Source organism: Phyllostomus hastatus, unplaced genomic scaffold (genome assembly GCF_019186645.2).
Source record: "Phyllostomus hastatus isolate PE091 unplaced genomic scaffold, TTU_PhHast_1.1 phas_contig_29, whole genome shotgun sequence".
NCBI classification, from domain to species: Eukaryota; Metazoa; Chordata; class Mammalia; order Chiroptera; family Phyllostomidae; genus Phyllostomus; species Phyllostomus hastatus.
In genome coordinates, this window is record NW_025333835.1 from 20,612,062 (window position 1) to 20,617,058 (window position 4,997).

At 39.8% G+C, this 4,997-nt stretch overlaps 1 pseudogene; it reads left to right on the forward strand.

Moving 5' to 3' along the window:
* Nucleotides 1–1,661: 1,661 nt before the first annotated feature.
* Nucleotides 1,662–3,631, forward strand: LOC123818709 (annotated as a pseudogene).
* Nucleotides 3,632–4,997: the final 1,366 nt, after the last annotated feature.

The window sequence follows — 4,997 nt, forward strand, 5'->3', positions numbered from 1 at the left end:
GACACATTTTAACTAAAAAATTATATTTTAAGATTTGTTGTAGATTTATATATTCATAAATTCCTTTCTGTATAATTTGCTTATGTTTGCCACATATTTCAATTTTGAAGGATCAACACACATGACTTTGGAAAAAATATCCTCTGTTTATCCAGAGCTTTTGCACAGGATAAGCTTATATTGATCTCTTTCTTTCACACTTTTATTAACATAGCTTATGTTTCCAATCAGATGTAATCTGAAGTACCAAGTATGAGTTTATTCATATTTTTATTTTATTAAAACTGGCAAAGCAAAATCTATAAATATTTACGTATTGTTTGTTATTATCCATACCCTCTTTCAGATTATGATACAGATGTCTTTATATTAAAACTTCAGTGCAATTGCCATAAAGTTACATGGGTGGTAATCAAATACCAAAGATCAAGCATTACTACCTAATTTCTCTAGATATGAAAAGTGAATTTAATGACTGGTAACACAGCTCGTTTTGAATGTGTGTGTGTGTGTTACCACATTAGAAATACTTTGTGTCTTTTCCCCACCAGTTTTATTATGAGCTTAGTTCTGTACCCAAATCTAGTGGCAAAAATTTCTTTGGAAGCAAAGCTGCTAGTTCAATGCATTGAGCTTGTCTTATTTTATTGAAAAATCTAAATCACATTGTTTTTTCACTTGCCACTCTAGATGTCTAAAAAAAGTGAGAGTTGATAGCAGCAGGGAAGTGGCTGAGCAGGCAGTGACAGCTGAGGTTGAAGAAATAGATTCCCCATGTAAGATCTGGAGCTGTTGATGAATGCTGCCAGGCTACGCTCTCACAATAAGCACACCATTTCAAACGTTTGGCAAGGTTTTCCCTGTGCTTCTCTGATTTTGTTTAATCTCGTGGTGCTCCATACAGCGTGCTCTGGCTGCAGCATTGTGCAGTTAAGTTGACTGCTTCTACACTGAAAGTACTGGAGATATTGCTGTCCTACCCATCACAGAAATTCAAATGATCCTTCCCACCCCAGGGACCTCCATGGGGGCTCCCTCAGGGTCTAATGCTTATCCCCTTTTGCTGTAAACCATAATGTTTACAGCATAGAAAAATATTGTACAATATATATCCTTTAGCTGCCAGAACATGAAGGAATTTTTATGTAACATTTCATTTGTTTTATTTCTGCTCATGCTAGTAAACTAATTTTTAGGACACTCTCTTTCCAGCTGACTCTAGTTCTTGAAACCTAAGAATACCATAGGTCTTTGTGTGTGTTTTTCCAGAAACAGACCATGAGACAAGGATTTGTGAGCAAGAACTCATTTAGAATGCATACCGATCGCTGGCAACGTGTGAGGAAGTAACACAATCCTGCAGGGGTTGCAATGAATGCGGCCTAACACAAAAAGGTTGGACACCCCTGAAGGAAGGTGGCAAATAAAATGTGAGTTTGAAAGCCAGCTTTCAGCAGGTGGAACTATCTCTGCAGAGAAACCTAGGAGGAGGGAGCAGAAAATACACTCCAGAGTTACCACACTTATAAAAGAGGGAATTGAGGATATTTGCAAAATGTCTCCAGCAAGATTTGAATGAGGCGGCCCACCCGCTGCACTGTACATGTGGGTAGGTACATGAGTCCAGATCACCGCCACAACCTTGCAGGCATGGGCCTGCCATGGAGCACATCTGTAAGCCCAAGGGGGAACATGCCACCTTTGTAGGTGGAATGTCTTCAGAAAAATCAGCCCTAGGTGCTTTGTATTTTATGGCTACTCATGTCATATTTGTGGGAAATGCACCGGACACAACAAAAGAAACTAGAGTTCTTCCTAGCCATATTTCTGCCATCTTAAAACAGGTAGCAACTGATAATGGATGCTACCTGCTTATGCATTGCCAGAACTTTCAGCTGGAACAACTCATCATACAACTGGAGAGAAACTGCCATGATGGGTACATCTCTCTGATATGCTTTGCAAGACCAAATATGAGGAGTAATGCTGCCTTTAATTCAACCCCAATCAGAATAAAGAAGAGAACGAGACTGGATACTGATCAATCTCAGTGAAGAATACAAAGGCATGGGCCTCCCTAATGATTATTGGCGGTTCAGTGATGCCAATAGAGATTGTGGAGTTTGTGATTCTTACCCTACAAAACTGTACATTCCCAGATAGGCCACAGCACAGATCATAGCAAAGAGTTCCAGATTCCAGAGCAGACGGTGATTTCCTGCACTTTCTCAGGATTGCACTAAAAAAATAAACTAGCCTCCATCTGCCAGAGCAGCCAGCCCCTGTCCGGCTTCAGTGCCCTGTGCTTGGAAGACTAGCAGATGCTCCAGACTGTCAGGAAAGCCATTTCAGGAAGCAACTTCATTTAAGTCATAGACATTCAGCCTAAACTTAACACCATGGCAAACCATGCTTCTGGGAAAGGCTATGAGAATGAAGACAATTATTCCAACATCAAGCTACAGTTTGTCCAGTTAGAAAACATCTGCAGAAAATGCTGAAAGTATGTGAACTTAAGTCTCCCTCCAAGAGTGATTTTCTGTGGGATCTGGAGAGCTCTGATTGGTTAAGGCACATTAAGGCCATTGAGGATGCAGGCACCTTCATTGCCAAGGCCTTTGCAGAGGAAGAGGCAAGTGTACTTGTTCACTGTTTCCATGGTTGGGGCAGGACTGCACAGGTGTGCTCAATGGCCAGCCTCCTGCTGGATTTGCACGACTGGGCTCTGAATGGCTTTGTGGTATTAATTGAAAAGGACTGGAATTCCTTTGGTCATAAGTGTAATCACAGATATGGCAACCTAGATGTGATTCAAAAGAATCTCTCCAGTTATTGACCAGTTTATTGAGTGTGCCTGGCAGTTAATGGAATAATTTCCCTGTGTATTTGAGGTCAATGAGCAGTTTCTGATTCACATTCAACATCACATTTATTCCTGATAGTTTGGAAACTTTCTATGTAACAGTGAAAAGGAAATATGAGAATTCAAAATTCAAGAAAGAACATACTCTTTATGGGCTCACCTGCAGAAGAATTGAGTGACCACATGAATACTCCCTTTAGAGATGATCATGGTCATACCCAGAGAAACTTTTGTCTCTGTGCAGCACTATACAGCTTCATGTATTCAATGTAAACATTGGAGTGGAATGTATACCCACTTGGAGAAGGGACTGCAGCCCTGACGGTCAGTCACAGATTACCTCATGGAAGTGAAGGAGGAAACCCAGCAGCTGGAGGGAGAACCAGAGGCCATAGAAGAAAGGCTGGAAAAAATCCAAAAAGCCCAGTTAAATGGCACTGAAGTGAAGAGTAAGCCAAGTGAACCCAGCAAACACTCAGGGTTTTCTACCTCAGACAGCAGCACAGTCAACACTCCCCAGAACTATGAAATCATTTCCAAACAGGAGCCCACAAGGCAATGCAGATTCTGCTCTGATTCTGACCCAGGACAACTTGAAAACCTCATATCCAGATCTGAGCCGACAATGATCAGGAGTCCCAGGTGGAGGATCTGAGCTGTCGGTCTCTAAGAGGCAGAGAACATGTACCCAGTGAAGACCGGAGCCAAGACTGGGGTTCTGCTGGAGCCCCGTTTCACCTGAAGCTTCCCTCTGGAGTTTCCACATAAAGGACATGCAAGAAACACTTTCCAAAAATAAGTAAACAGTGCAACTTAAGATGAAAAATAACTCAGGATATGGTATGTGTTATGGAGAATTATAAAACAGCAAGGAAAAGGAGGATAAAATCCAGTGCTTACTTTATTTAGATGTTGAAGAACAGGAGATAGTCATTTATTCTATCGAATGAATATTAAGAAAATTATCCCATTTCAGAAATCGTTCTAGACTATGAAAGTTGTATTCACTGCAGAGCAATGCCTCTCCTATCACCTGAGGTTATCACTACAAACCTTCCTTGTCGCAGGATGTATCTGCTCAGCTCAGAAAGTGCCCTGGCCCCTTTTCTGTATACCTGCTATCATCTACAATCTCCCCTCTTATTTCACTTCCTGATGCATATTTTGTTTCCTAAAACATTTGACATTATCTTCCTTATCTTCCTGACTGTTATAAATATTTCTAATACCAGAGGTCATTGTTGAGAGGTACCCTTCTTGATTAATAGATATATTTCTGTCATTGAAGAGCTTTGTAATTGCTCAAGTTTATCTTTTGGATTTGATGATCACTTTAACTTTTCCTTATGTGATATATTTTGAATTGTAAAAAAAAAAAAAAGAAGAAGAAGAAGAATTGGATGTTGACTGCCTGCTCTCAGGGCACTGTAACTGTTCTTCAGAGAAAGGCTTCAGGGGAAAAGATGCAGACATCAGGAGTGCACAGGCTTGAGTTTTAGCAGCATCCAGCCTTCTTGAGTCTTTGCATTATTAAAATCCCAATTCCATCACCTTTACTGTCGAACTACATGAAGAATTTGACAATATTAATGACCTCCACTGCTGTACCAAACCCCCATTATTTATTAGTGATATGGAGACACTTATTTGGAATGGGTTCAAACGTAAACTGGAGAGAAATAAATATAAAGTAATCAGTGAAACCATTTCTTTTAATTTTACAATCAAGAAAAACAGAGATTTAGAGTAGTGGCTTCAAAAAGAAGAGGAATCAAGATTGTGATAAATCTATAAGGATGAGGAAAATATCCTCATATTGATTGACATAATAGTGAAAATTACCCAATGGAGAGAAAAATTTTGATGCCAAAGAAAGAATGAGGAATTTCTGAAGCACAATTTTTGAGTATACCAAAAGTAAAGGCATCATTAGAACACTGGTAGAAAGTTTGGCTTTTGTTAGTTTGGACGATTAATACAGAATAACAGAAAAACTGGCAGAATTTATGATCACAGATACAGGTAAATGGGTGGTAACTGTGGTGTGCCCAAATTCTCCTAAGAAGGTCTCAGTGTTTAAATCTGATAGTGAGTGGAATTATTACTGTGAATAATGATGATGAAGAAGGTGCTA